The sequence below is a fragment of the Coregonus clupeaformis genome, chromosome 16 (assembly GCF_020615455.1).
Source record: "Coregonus clupeaformis isolate EN_2021a chromosome 16, ASM2061545v1, whole genome shotgun sequence".
Taxonomy (NCBI): domain Eukaryota; kingdom Metazoa; phylum Chordata; class Actinopteri; order Salmoniformes; family Salmonidae; genus Coregonus; species Coregonus clupeaformis.
The window spans coordinates 17,014,986-17,030,685 of NC_059207.1; the positions used below are offsets into that span (position 1 = coordinate 17,014,986).

Sequence of the window (15,700 nt, forward strand, 5' to 3'; positions counted from 1 at the left end):
AACCTCATCCTGTGTAAGCAATCCCAAAATAGAGCCCAGTACAGTGGAAAGGCATTGCATAATGTGGGGAACCTGACAGCAGACCTGTGGGAGTTTCCCCAAAGTTTTGTAGCTACAGTAATGTGGTGCATTATTTCTTTCAACGATGACCCAGAGAGCCCAATTTTGAAGTTCATCATAACTTCAAAGTACCAGAGAGCCCCACTCAAGGAATTTGACGTGTTTGAAGAGTACGTTGTTCAAACAATGTCTCAAAATAAGCAAAATCAAAAAGGATACTTTTGAGATATTAATATTTGTAATGTTGAATAAATTCACGTGAACGATTCTATTTCAGAATCTAGACATACTACATATGTTAGAGCACACTATAAGGAGTAATGACACCATCATGTACGGTTCACAGATCATAGGGTCTTACAGGAGGCATATATACAGTTGAAGTAGGAAGTTTACATACACCTTAGCCAAATACATTTAAACTCAGTTTTTCACAATTCCTGATATTTTATCCTTGTAAAAATTCCAAGGCCTTAGGTCAGTTAGGATCACCACGTTATTTTAAGAATGTGAAATGTCAAAATAATAGTAGAGAGAATGATTTATTTCAGCTTTTATTTCTTTCATCACATTCCCAGTGGGTCAGAAGTTTACATACACTCAATTAGTATTTGGTAGCATTGCCTTTAAATTGTTTAACTTGGGTCAAACGTTTTGGGTAGCTTTCCACAAGCTTCCCTCAATAAGTTGGGTGGATTTTGGCCCATTCCTCCTGACAGAGCTGGTGTAACTGAGTCAGGTTTGTAGGCCTCCTTGCTCGCACACGCTTTTTCAGTTCTGTCCACAAATGTTCTATAGGATTGAGGTCAGGGCTTTAAAATGGCCACTCCAATACCTTGACTTTGTTGTCCTTAAGCCATTTTGCCATAACTTTGGAAGTATGCTTGGGGTCATTGCCCATTTGGAAGACCCATTTGCGACCAAGCTTTAACTTCCTGACTGATGTCTTGAGATGTTGCTTCAATATATCCACATAATTTTCCTTCCTCATGATGCCATCTATTTTGTGAAGTGCACCAGTCCCTCCTGCAGCAAAGCATCCCCACAGCATGATGCTGCCACCCCTGTGCTTCACGGTTGGGATGGTGTTCTTCGGCTTGCAAGTCCCCCCTTTTTCCTCCAAATATAACGATGGTCATTATGGCCAAACAGTTCTATTTTTGTTTCATCAGACCAGAGGACATTTCTCCAAAAAGTACGATATTTTTCCCCATGTGCAGTTGCAATACGTAGTCTGGCTTTTTTATGGCGGTTTTGGAGCAGTGGCTTCTTCCTTGCTGAGCGGCCTTTCAGGTTATATACAGTGGGGGAAAAAAGTATTTAGTTAGCCACCAATTGTGCATGTTCTCCCACTTAAAAAGATGAGAGAGGCCTGTAATTTTCATCATAGGTACACGTCAACTATGACAGACAAATTTAGGGAAAAAAATCCAGAAAATCACATTGTAGGATTTTTTATGAATTTATTTGCAAATTATGGTGGAAAATAAGTATTTGGTCACCTTCAAACAAGCAAGAATTCTGGCTCTCACAGACCTGTAACTTCTTCTTTAAGAGGCTCCTCTGTCCTCCACTCATTACATGTATTAATGGCACCTGTTTGAACTTGTTATCAGTACAAAAGACACCTGTCCACAACCTCAAACAGTCACACTCCAAACTCCACTATGGCCAAGACCAAAGAGCTGTCAACGGACACCAGAAACAAAATTGTAGACCTGCACCAGGCTGGGAAGACTGAATCTGCAATAGGTAAGCAGCTTGGTTTGAAGAAATCAACTGTGGGAGCAATTATTAGGAAATGGAAGACATACAAGACCACTGATCATCTCCCTCGATCTGGGGCTCCACGCAAGATCTCACCCCGTGGGGTCAAAATGATCACAAGAACGGTGAGCAAAAATCCCAGAACCACACAGGGGGACCTAGTGAATGACCTGCAGAGAGCTGGGACCAAAGTAACAAAGCCTACCATCAGTAACACACTACGCCGCCAGGGACTCAAATCCTGCAGTGCCAGACGTGTCCCCCTGCTTAAACCAGTACATGTCCAGGCCCGTCTGAAGTTTGCTAGAGTGCATTTGGATGATCCAGAAGAGGATTGGGAGAATGTCATATGGTCAGATGAAACCAAAATAGAACGTTTTGGTAAAAACTCAACTCGTCGTGTTTGGAGGACAAAGAATGCTGAGTTGCATCCAAAGAACACCATACCTACTGTGAAGCATGGGGGTGGAAACATCATGCTTTGGGGCAAAGGGACCAGGACGACTGATCCGTGTAAAGATTTTGAGTGAAAACCTCCTTCCATCAGCAAGGGCATTGAAGATGAAACGTGGCTGGGTTTTTCAGCATGACAACGATCCCAAACACACCGCCCGGGCAACGAAGGAGTGGCTTTGTAAGAAGCATTTCAAGGTCCTGGAGTGGCCTAGCCAGTCTCCAGATCTCACCCCCATAGAAAATCTTTGGGGAGAGTTGAAAGTCTGTGTTGCCCAGCGACAGCCCCAAAACATCACTGCTCTAGAGGAGATCTGCATGGAGGAATGGGCCAAAATACCAGCAACAGTGTGTGAAAACCTTGTGAAGACTTACAGAAAACGTTTGACCTGTGTCATTGCCAACAAAGGGTATATAACAAAGTATTGAGAAACTTTTGTTATTGACCAAATGCTTATTTTCCACCATAATTTGCAAATAAATTCATTAAAAATCCTACAATGTGATTTTCTGGATTTATTTTTCTCATTTTGTCTGTCATAGTTGACGTGTACCTATGATGAAAATTACAGGCCTCTCTCATCTTTTTAAGTGGGAGAACTTGCACAATTGGTGGCTGACTAAATAATTTTTTTCCCCACTGTAGGATTCGTTTTACTGTGGATATAGATACTTTTGTACCTGTTTCCTCCAGCATCTTCACAAGGTCCTTTGCTGTTGTTCTGGGATTGATTTGCACTTTTCGCACCAAAGTACGTTCATCTCTAGGAGACAGACCGCGTCTCCTTCCTGAGCGGTATGATGGCTGCGTGGTCCCATGGTGTTTATACTTGCGTACTATTGTTTATACAGATGAACGTGGTACCTTCAGGCGTTTGGAAATTGCTCCCAAGGATGAACCAGACTTGTGGAGGTCTAAACATTTTTTCTGAGGTCTTGGCTGATTTTCCCATGATGTCAAGCAAAGAGGCACTGAGTTTGAAGGTAGGCCTTGAAATACATCCACAGGTACACCTCCAATTGACTCAAATTATGTAAATTAGCCTATCAGAAGCTTCTAAAGCCATGACATCATTTTCTGGAATTTTCCAAGCTGTTTAAAGGCACAGTCATCTTAGTGTATGTAAACTTCTGACCCACTGGAATTGTGATACAGTGAATTATAAGTGAAATAATCTGTCTGTAAACAATTGTTGGAAAAATTACTTGTGTCATGCACAAAGTAGATGTCCTAACCGACTTGCCAAAACTATATTTTGTTAACAAGAAATTTGTGGAGTGGTTGAAAAATGAGTTTTAATGACTCCAACCTAAGTGTATGTAAACTTCCGACTTCAACTGTAGGTCTAAAAGGCCACTTTCATCATCATCCCAATGAATTTTCTATGTAAGAATTGCCAGAACAATATTTTCGGGCCTTCCTGGGGTGCAATTGCCCTATTGTATTTATTAGATATTCAAATAAATATACAGTGCGTTCAGAAAGTATTCACACCCTTTGACTTTTTCCACATTTTGTTGTGTTACAAAATCGGATTAAAATTGATTTAATTGTCAAGATCTACACAAAAGTCAATACATGTTAGAATCACCTGTGGGAGCGATTACAGCTGTGAATCTGAGTAGGGCCTGTGTAGCTCAGTTGGTAGGGCATGGCCCTTGAAATGCCAGGGTTGTGGGTTCGAGTCCCACGGGGGGCCAGTATGACAAAACAAAAGTATGCACTCCCTAACTGTAAATTGTTCTGGATAAGAGCGTCTGCTAAACTGACAAAAAAATAAAATGTAAGGTTTTCACAACCTGGATTGTGCAACATTTAACCATTATTCTTGAATGTACTTACTTATATTTGTTTGTTTATTAATTAATGGTGTGTTTTGTTTTTTATTATAGAACGGGTTGGTCTAATCCTGGATGCTGATCGATTAAAACCGCATTCCAGCCGGTGTCTATTCCACAAGTTACCATCGGCTAAAGCTATGATGTTGAAATGCCTATTTACACTGTTCCATGTGACTGCGCAATCCACTGTCTTATCAGCCCAGCCAGGGAATCTATAAACTTGATCTCCACTATAGAAAGCATCTAGACATTATCTCCCATTTCTTTTAGACTAACATTTGGTTTTCAACAGCAGAGATTTGTATAAAACTTGCTGTCTGTCTCTCCGACATTTGCAACATTGTTCCAATATTGAAATCCGATCTCCAGCTGTCCCATAATAGTGTTGGGAGTCAGGACGAGACAGACAGGCAGGCAGCTTTTCTCAGCCAGTCGAAATCATGAATCAGCTGGCATCATTTTTATGAATATATACAAAGAAATGTCAATAGAAAACCGGTAAAACAAAACGAAATGCAGCTAGTATGCAGTCTTTCCAGCTTCAGTTTGAAGTGATTGTGTTAGCTGTGTTGTTGGCTAGCTCCACTGAACAACAGTGTCCTGACGAGAGAGCTTATTTTCTATGCCAGGCGAAATCGCGCATCATTAGCTCATTGTTATGGATGCATCCAAATAAATGTAACTAGAAAACAGCTTAAGTAAATGCAATTTGCATATACTCCAGAATGTCATGAAGAGTGATCAGATGAATTGCAATTAATTGCAAAGTCCCTCTTTGCCATGAAAATGAACTTAATCACAAAAAAACATTTCCACTGCATTTCAGCCCTGCCACAAAAGGACCAGCTGCCATCACGTCAGTGATTCTCCCGAGTGGCGCAGTGGTCTAAGGCACTGCATCGCAGCGCTAGCTGTGCCACTAGAGATCCTGGTTCGAATCCAGGCTCTGTCGTAGCCGGCCGCGACCGGGAGACCCATGGGGCGGCGCACAATTCGTCCAGGGTAGGGGAGGGAATGGCCGGCAGGTGATGTAGCTCAGTTGGTAGAGCATGGCGTTTGCAATGCCAGGGTTGTGGGTTCGATTCCCACAGGGGGAAAAAAATATATAATGTATGCACTAACTGTAAGTCGCTCTGGATAAGAGCGTCTGCTAAATGACGTAAATGTAATTCTCTCGTTAACACAGGTGAGAGTGTTGACGAGGACAAGGCTGGAGATCACTCTGTCATGCTGATTGAGTTAGAATAACAGACTGGAAGCTTTAAAAGGAGGGTGGTGCTTGAAATCATTGTTCTTCCTCTGTTAACCGTGGTTACCTGCAAGGAAACACGTGTCATCATCATTGCTTTGCACAAAAAGGGCTTCACAGGCAAGGATATTGCTGCTAGTAAGATTGCACCTAAAACAACCATTTATCGGATCATCAAGAACTTCAAGGAGAGAGGTTCAATTGTTGTGAAGAAGGCGTCAGGGCACCCAAGAAAGTCCAGCAAGCGCCAGGACCGTCTCCTAAAGTTGATTCAGCTGCGGGATCGGGGCACCACCAGTGCAGAGCTTGCTCAAGAATGGCAGCAGGCAGGTGTGAGTGCATCTGCACGCACAGTGAGGCGAAGACTTTTGGAGGATGGCCTGGTGTCAAGAAGGGCAGCAAAGAAGCCACTTCTCTCCAGGAAAAACATCAGGGACAGACTGATATTCTGCAAAAGGTACAGGGATTGGACTGCTGAGGACTGGGGTAAAGTCATTTTCTCTGATGAATCCCCTTTCCGATTGATTGGGGCATCCGGAAAACACCTTGTCCGGAGAAGACAAGGTGAGCGCTACCATCAGTCCAGTGTCATGCCAACAGTAAAGCATCCTGAGACCACTCGTGTGGGGTTGCTTCTCAGCCAAGGGAGTGGGCTCACTCACGATTTTGCCTAAGAACACAGCCATGAATAAAGAATGGTATCAACACATCCTCCGAGAGCAACTTCTCCCCACCATCCAAAAACAGTTTGGTGACGACCAATGCCTTTTCCAGCATGATGGAGTACCTTGCCATAAGGTAAAAGTGATAACTAAGTGGCTCGGGGAACAAAACATCGACATTTTGGGTCCATGGCCAGGAAACTCCCCAGACCTTAATCCTATTGAAAACTTGTGGTCGATCCTCAAGAGGTGGGTGGACAAACAAAAACCCACAAATTCTGACAAACTCCAAGCATTGATTATGCAAGAATGGGCTGCCATCAGTCAGAATGTGGCCCAGAAGTTAATTGACAGCATGCCAGGGCGGATTGCAGAGGTCTTGAAAAAGAAGGGTCAACACTGCAAATATTGACTCTTTGCATAAACTTCATGTAATTGTCAATAAAAGCCTTTGACACTTATGGAATGCTTGTAATTATACTTCAGTATACCATAGTAACATCTGACAAAAATATCTCATAACACTGAAGCAGCGAACTCTGTGAAGACCAATAGTTGTGTCATTCTCAAAACTTTTGACCACGACTGTAGGTGCGACAAAACTAGGGCCTGTAGGACTAGGGCCTTGTTGATAGTGTTGTTAAGAAGGCAGAGCAGAGCTTAGTTATGGACATACTTCTCCCCATCTTAGCTACTGTTGTATCAATATGCTTTGACCATGACAGTCTACAATCCAGGGTTACTCCAAGCAGTTTAGTCACCTCAACTTGCTCAATTTCCACATTATTCATTACGAGATGTAGCTGAGGTTTAGGGTTTAGTGAATGATTTGACCTAAATACAATGCTTTTAGTTTTGGAAATATTCAGGACTAACTTATTCCTTGCCACCCATTCCAAAACCAACTGCAACTCTTTGTTAATTGTTGCAGTTATTTCAGCTGCTGTAGTAGCTGACGTGTATGGTGTTGAGTCATCTGCATACATAGACACACTGGCTTTACTCATGGCATGTCGTTAGTAAAGATGGAAAAAAGCAATGTACTCTACAATGTAGAAAATTGTAAAAAATAAAGAAAAACCCTTGAATGAGTAGGTGTTCTAAAACTTTTGACTAGTAGTGTATGTGTGTATATATGTGTGTGTGCTTATACAGAAACCCAGCCTAAAACACCAGAGAGTAAGCAATGCAGATGTAGAAGCACTGTGGCTATGAAAAACCTCCCTAGAAAGGCTGGAACCTAGGAAGAAACCTAGAGAGGAACCAGGCTCTGAGGGGTGGCCAGTCCTCTTCTGGCTCTGCCGGGTGGAGATTATAAGAGTACATGGTCATTAAGGCCAGATCACAGAGGGCCAGTATGAAAAATGCATGCACTCACTAACTGTAAGTCGCTCTGGATAAGAGCGTCTGCTAAATGACTAAAATGTAAAAAATTTAAATCATTCTTCAAGATGTTCAAACGTTCATAGATGACCAGCAGGGTAAAATAGTAATCACAGTGCAACAGGTCAGCACCTCAGGAGTAAATGTCAGTTGGCTTTTCATAGCCGAGCATTCAGAGGTCAAGACACCAGGTAATTATGTGGCAGTAATTAGGAAGAATGATGGGGGGAGACAGAGAGGTCAAACCTTACCCCAGGTCTTCTGACCATCTGCTCCTGGGATGGTGGCCAAGGAACTTAAGGAATGGCCACAGGGCAGCCAGGCAGGAAGAGCCACATGGCAGCCAGGCAGGAAGGGCCACAGGGCAGGCATTGCTCTGGCACTCTGGAGGAGAACGCCACCATGCCAGGGAGCTGACTGTAATATATATGAGAGAGTGAGAGTGACAGACAGGCAGACAGACACACACACACACACACACACCATGGAGCTCACATCAGATTAGCCCAGTCCCAGTGTGTCTGAAATATCCCCTAAACGGGCCCTGGTTAAAAGTAGTGCACAATATAGGGAATAGGATGCCTTTTTAGACACAGCCTGACTCTGCCCTCCCCCAGCTTGATGTTTCAGGTGTTCTCCCTTTTTAGCAGCTCCCCCAGGGACCATCAATGGGCTAGAATGGATGATTGCCCGCGTCCGCCGCATTAGAGTCATTAATCCCGGCTCTTATCATGCAGGAAATTATGAATTGGTAGCGTCAGCTCTGTGCTCACCTTTGTTGTCATTTAAACAGAATCAAAGGTTTAAATCACAGGCACTGCAGCTGGTAATGGGAGGGGGTTGGCATTCTAATACGACGTGTGACAGAGCTGCACTGGGGGGTCCTGCTAGGCTAAATTCACATTTGAGCACAGTTTTTGAAAACTATGATTGCCTGATGAAATGGCAGTTGCACTCGTTTCTTCTCTGGTATATGGTCCTATTCTCTCTCAGTGTATTACAAGTCGCCCGAGTTTTGGCTGTCACTCAATCAATGTCCCATTGTTATCAAACCTATGTAGTGATGCCTCTACTGCAGTGGTTCCCAAACTGTGGGGCGCGCCCCCTTTTTTTAAGGAACTCAGTCCGGCTTTCAACTTACTTTCGAATGTTGTAATACTAGAATGCACAAGGTGCAATTTCGAGATGTTCCCCAATGCTGAAAGGAGGGGCCTGAACGAAAGTTTGGGAACCCCTGACCTACTGTATTGTGTGCTCAGAATGTGGCTGCCTGCTTCTCTTTAGTTTTTTCTCTAGTCATCTCATTGGTTGTTACTAGGGTTGCAAAATTCCGGGAACTTTCAATAAATTCCCTGGTTTTCCCAAAATCCCAATTGGAGGTTCCCGTAATCAGAAGGGAATAAGCAGGAAATTAGGAATCCTCCAACCAGGATTTCTGGAAAAACAGGTAATTTATTGAAAGTTCATAGAATTTTGCAACCCTAGTTGTAACTGCTGGGAGCAAAGGGAATTCAGGTCCTCTTTGAGGGATCAGGTGAAAAAAATTGATTACATTGATTTCTTTTCAAATCCAATCAGTTTTCCACATTGATTGGAGCTGTCTCTGGCGCCACTCCTGAATCTCCCATAAGTGTTCAATTGGGTTGAGATCTGGTGACTGAGACAGCCATGGCATATGGTTTACATAGTTTTCATCAAACCATTCAGTGACCACTTGTGCCCTGTGGATGGGGGCATTGTCATCCTGGGCAACAACTGGTTGAATCAACATTGTTTCCATGTCATTTCAACAAAAATATTCAATGTGATGACGTTGAATCAATGTGGAAAACTGATTGGATTTGAAAGAAGTAATCAACGCAAAGGAATTTTTCCGTCTTTTTTCACCTAACTTTTCACCTAAATCCAATGACATGGTGAAATGTTTTGTTGATTTACATTTACATTTACATCATTTAGCAGACACTCTTATCCAGAGCGACTTACAAATTGGTGCATTCAACTTATGATAGCCAGTGGGACAACCACTTTTTTTTTTTATATATATATATTATTTTTTTTACATTGAATTCACGTTAGTTGACAACTAAACCAAACGTAAACCAAAACTAGATGTTGAAATGACGTACAGTGCATTCGGAAAGTATTCAGACCCCTTGAATTTTCCCACATTTTGTTACGTTACAGCCTTATTCTTAAATGGATTAAATTGTTTTTTTCCCCTCATCAATCTACACACAATACCCCATAATGACAAAACCAAAACTGGTTTTTATAAATTTTTGTAAATTTATATAAAAAAACAAAACTGAAATATCACATTTACATAAGTATTCAGACCCTTTACTCAGTACTTTGTTGAAGCACCTTTGGCAGTGATTACAGCCTCAAATTCTCTTGGGTATGACACTACAAGCTTGGCATACCTGTATTTGGGGAGTTTCTCCCATTCTTCTCTGCAGATCCTCTCAAGATCTGTCAGGGTGGATGGGGAGTGTCGCTGCACAGCTGTTTTCAGGTCTCTCCAGAGATGGTCGATCAGGTTCAAGTCCGGGCTCTGGCTGGGCCATTCAAGGACATTCAGAGAGTTGTCCCGAAGCCACTCCTACGTTGTCTTGGCTGTGTGCTTAGGGTCGATGTCCTGTTGGAAGGTGAACCTTCACCCCAGTCTGAGGTCCTGAGCGCTCTGGAGGAGGTTTCCATCAAGGATCTCTCTGTACTTTGCTCCGTTCATCTTTCCCTCGATCCTGACTAGTCTCCCTGCCACTGAAAAACATCCCACAGCATGATGCTGCCACCACCATGCTTCACCGTATGGGTCCAGGTTTCCTCTAGATGTGACGCTTGGCATTCAGGCCAAAGAGTTCAATCTTGGTTTCATCAGACAGGAGAATCTTGTTTCTCATGTTCTGAGAGTCCTTTAGGTGCATTTTGGCTCCAAGCGGGCTGTCATGTGCCTTTTACTGAGGAGTGGCTTCCGTCTGACCACTCTACCATAAAGGCCTGATTGGTGGAGTGCTGCAGAGATGGTTGTCCTTCTGGAAGGTTCTCCCATCTCCACAGAGGAACTCTGGAGCTCTGTCAGAGTGACCATTGGGTTCTTGGTCACCTTCTTGACCATGGCCCTTCGCCCCCGGATTGCTCAGTTTGGCCAGGCGGCCAGCTCTAGGAAGAGTGTTGGTGGTTCCAAACTTCTTCCATTTAAGAATGATGGAGGCCACTGTGTTCTTGGGGACCTTCAATGCTGCAGAAATGTTTTGGTACCTTTCCCCAGATCTTTGCCTCTATACAATCCTGTCTCGGAGCTCTACGGACAATTCCTTTGACCTCATGGCTTGGTTTTTGCTCTAACATGCACTGTCAACTGTGGGACCTTATATAGACAGGTGTGTGCCTTTCCAAATCATGTCCAATCAATTGAATTTACCACAGGTGGACTCCAATCAAGTTGTAGAAACATCTCAAGGATGATCAATGGAAACAGGATGCACCTGAGCTAAATTTCGAGTCTCATAGCAAAGGGTCTGAATACTTACAGTTGAAGTCGGAAGTTTACATACTTCTTAGCCAAATACATTTAAACTCAGTTTTTCACAATTCCTGACATTTAATCCTAGTAAAAAGTATGTGTCTTAGGTCAGTTAGGATCACCACTTTATTTTAAGAATGTGAAATGTCAGAATAATAGTAGAGAGAATGATTTATTTCAGCTTTTATTTCTTTCATCACATTCCCAGTGGGTCAGCAGTTTACATACACTCAATTAGTATTTGGTAGCATTGCCTTTAAATTGTTTAACTTGGGTCAAATTTTTCGGGTAGCCTTCCACAAGCTTTCCACAATAAGTCAGGTGAATTTTGGCACATTCCTCCTAACAGAGCTTGTGTAACTGAGTCAGGTTTGTAGGCCTCCTTGCTCGCACACGCTTTTTCAGTTCTGCCCACAAATCTTCTATAGGATTGAGGTCAGGGCTTTGTGATGGCCACTCCAATACCTTGACTTTGTTGTCCTTAAGCCATTTTGCCACAACTTTGGAAGTATGCTTGGGATCATTGTCCATTTGGAAGACCCATTTGCGACCAAGCTTTAACTTCATGACTGATGTCTTGAGATGTTGTTTCAATATATCCACATAATTTTCCTTCCTCATGATGCCATCTATTTTGTGAAGTGCACCAGTCCCTCCTGCAGCAAAGCACCCTCACATTATGATGCTGCCACCCCCGTGCTTCACGGTTGGGATGGTGTTCTTCGGCTTGCAAACGTTCCCCTTTTTCCTCCAAACATAACGATGGTCATTATGGCCAAACAGTTCTATTTTTGTTTCATCAGACCAGAGGACATTTCTCCAAAAAGTACGATCTTTGTCCCCATGTGCAGTTGCAAACCGTAGTCTGGCTTTTTGATGGTGGTTTTGGAGCAGTGGCTTCTTCCTTGCTGAGCGGCCTTTCAGGTTATGTCGATATAGGACACGTTTTACTGTGGATATAGATACCTTTGTACCTGTTTCCTCCAGCATCTTCACAAGGTCCTTTGCTGTTGTTCTGGGATTGATTTGCACTTTTTGCACCAAAGTATGTTCATCTCTAGGGTGACAGAACGCGTCTCCTTCCTGAGCGGTATGACGGCTGCGTGGTCCCATGGTGTTTATACTTGCGTACTATTGTTTTTACAGATGAACGTGGTACCTTCAGGCATTTGGAAATTGCTCCCAAGGATGAACCAGACTTGTGGAGGTATACAATTTTGTTTCTGAGGTCTTGGCTGATTTCTTTTGATTTTCCCATGATGTCAAGCAAAGAGGCACTGAGTTTGAAGGTAGGCCTTGAAATACATCCACAGGTACACCTCCAATTGACTCAAATTATGTAAATTAGCCTATCAGAAGCTTCTAAAGCCATGACATCATTTTCTGGAATTTTCCAAGCTGTTTAAAGGCACAGTCATCTTAGTGTATGTAAACTTCTGACCCACTGGAATTGTGATACAGTGAATTATAAGTGAAATAATCTGTCTGTAAACAATTGTTGGAAAAATTACTTGTGTCATGCACAAAGTAGATGTCCTAACCGACTTGCCAAAACTATATTTTGTTAACAAGAAATTTGTGGAGTGGTTGAAAAATGAGTTTTAATGACTCCAACCTAAGTGTATGTAAACTTCCGACTTCAACTGTAGGTCTAAAAGGCCACTTTCATCATCATCCCAATGAATGTTCTATGTAAGAATTGCCAGAACAATATTTTCGGGCCTTCCTGGGGTGCAATTGCCCTATTGTATTTATTAGATATTCAAATAAACTTCCGACTTCAACTGTTGTCACGATCGTTGAGAGATGGGTCAGACCAAGGTGCAGCGTGATATGCGTACATATTTATTAAGACGAATAAACACTTGACAAAATAACAAAACAACGAAAACGTGAAGTCCTATGGGCTATACACACAACAAGCCTAACAGGAACACAAACAAGATCCCACAACTAAGGTAGGCAACATGGCTGCCTAAGTATGATCCCCAATCAGAGACAACGATCGACAGCTGCCTCTGATTGGGAACCACACCCGGCCAACATAGAAATACAATGACATAGAATGTCCGCATAGAAATTCCCACACATAGAATATACACACCCTGACTCACCAACTAGCCAACTCTATGTCAGGGCGTGACAACTGTATGTAAATAGGATATTTCCGTTTTTTTAAAACCTGCCTTCGCTTTGTCATTATGGGGTATTGATGGTGTAGATTGATGAGGAAAAAAGTAATTTAATCAATTTTAGAATAAGCCTGTAACGTAACAAAATGTGGAAAAAGCGAAGGCGTCTGAATACTTTCCAAATGCATTGTATGTTCCCAGTAGCCATGGTAGCCAATATAATGGCCAAACTAATGGCCTGTCCAGGATTTTAACACATGACCCGAAGCATGATGGGATGTTAATTACTTAATTAATTTAGGAACCACACCTGTGTGGAAACACTTGCTTTCAATACACTTTGTATCCCTCTTTTACTCAAGTGTTTCCTTTATTTAGGCAATTACCATTATAATGTATCACTTTGGCAAGGGACCTGGTGAAATCCAGTGAGCAGATTTCTGTGTTAAGGCAATCTGTCATTTAGACCAATCACGGTTCTTGACCTTGGAAGAGAAAAACACTTTGCTTTCTCAATAAAAGACAAGAAGGAAGATGTTTTAGGTGATTCATTTAGTGAATTTTACATTTTTAGGTAAATGTCTCTGATGAAAATGTTGAATATGTTGAAAGTGGAATTGTATCTATTTATTTTTCTCTTTATTAAACACTGTGGCCCTAAGAGGCAAATTAAACACTACATTGTGATATCTGGTGGTTTGCCAAAGGGGAAAGCTGACAAATCTCTTAGAAATATGAATATCTTGTGAGGTTATGATTGATTTGACAATATGTCTCAGCCATGTCATTGTCTGCCGTCCAAACCTTACTTAGATGAAAGGTGAAATAATCAAAGAATAATGTCAGACCAAAACAGATCACTCTCTGTGCATTTATTTGTCTTTTTCTCACTTGTTTGAAACAATGAACAGTTGAATTGCAGTATCAAAGTTGCTTAGTTCAGCCTAAATGGTTAAAGTAGTATGCTGCAGAAAAACACAACACTTGAGGAGGGAAGAAATAGTAGAATATATGTATATATTTTTCCTTTCCATATATTCCCAGATTAAAAGAGCCTATTAAATGGAACTAATTACACTTCGAGGTCACACTTTATTTGCATAGTCTGGATTTTCCATCTGTACAGTGGCTTGCGAAAGTATTCACCCCCCTTGGCATTTTTCCTATTTTGTTGCCTTACAACCTGGAATTAAAATGCATTTTTTTGGGGGGGGTTGTATCATTTGATTTACACAACATGCCTACCACTTTGCAAAATATTTTTTTTTTGTGAAACAAACAAGAAATAAGACAAAAAAACAGAAAACTTGAGCGTGCATAACTATTCACCTCTCCAAAGTCAATACTTTGTAGAGCCACCTTTTGCAGCAATTACAGCTGCAAGTCTCTTGGGGTATGTCTCTATAAGCTTGGAACATCTAGCCACTGGGATTTTTGCCCATTCTTCAAGGCAAAACTGCTCCAGCTCCTTCAAGTTGGATGGGTTCCGCTGGTGTGCAGCAATCTTTAAGTCATACCAAAGATTCTAAATTGGATTGAGGTCTGGGATTTGACTAGGCCATTCCAAGACATTTAAATGTTTCCCCTTAAACCACTCGAGTGTTGCTTTAGCAGTATGATTAGGGTCATTGTCCTGCTGGAAGGTGAACCTCCGTCCCAGTCTCAAATCTCTGGAAGACTGAAACAGGTTTCCCTCAAGAATTTCCATGTATTTAGCGCCATCCATCATTCCTTCAATTCTGACCAGTTTCCCAGTCCCTGCTGATGAAAAACATCCCCACAGCATGATGCTGCCACCACCATGCTTCACTGTGGGGATGGTGTTCTCGGGGTGGTGAGAGGTTTTGGGTATGCGCCAGACATAGCGTTTTCATTGATGGCCAAAAAGCTCAATTTTAGTCTCATCTGACCAGAGTACCTTCTTCCATATGTTTGGGGAGTCTCCCACATGCCTTTTGGCAAACACCAAACATGTTTGCTTATTTTTGTCTTTAAGCAATGGCTTTTTTCTGGCCACTCTTCCGTAAAGCCCAGCTCTGTGGAGTGTACGGCTTAAAGTGGTCCTATGGACAGATACTCCAATCTCCGCTGTGGAGCTTTGCAGCTCCTTCAGGGTTATCATTGGTCTCTTTGTTGCCTCTCTGATTAATGCCCTCCTTGCCTGGGCCATGAGTTTTGGTGGGCGGCCCTCTCTTGGCAGGTTTGTTGTGGTGCCATATTCTTTCCATTTTTTAATAATGGATTTAATGGTGCTCCGTGGGATGTTCAAAGTCTCAGATTTTTTTTTATAACCCAACCCTGATCTGTACTTCTCCACAACTTTGTCCCTGACCTGTTTGGAGAGCTCCTTGGTCTTCATGGTGCCGCTTGCTTGGTGGTGCCCCTTGCTTAGTGGTGTTGCAGACTCTGGGGCCTTTCAGAACAGGTGTATATATACTGAGATCATGTGACAGATCATGTGACACTTAGATTGCACACAGGTGGACTTTATTGAACTAATTATGTGACTTCTGAAGGTAATTGGTTGCACCAGATCTTATTTAGGGGCTTCATAGCAAAGGGGGTGAATACATATGCACGCACCACTTTTCCGTTATTTATTTTGTATAATTCTTTGAAACAA

The 15,700-nt window shown here is 42.3% G+C and overlaps 1 non-coding gene across 1 annotated transcript; it reads left to right on the plus strand.

The window, feature by feature from the left end:
* Positions 1-3,907: 3,907 nt before the first annotated feature.
* Positions 3,908-3,980, plus strand: trnas-uga. The gene has a single exon. It is a non-coding gene; the product is annotated as a tRNA-Ser (tRNA).
* The last annotated feature ends 11,720 nt before the right edge of the window (positions 3,981-15,700 follow it).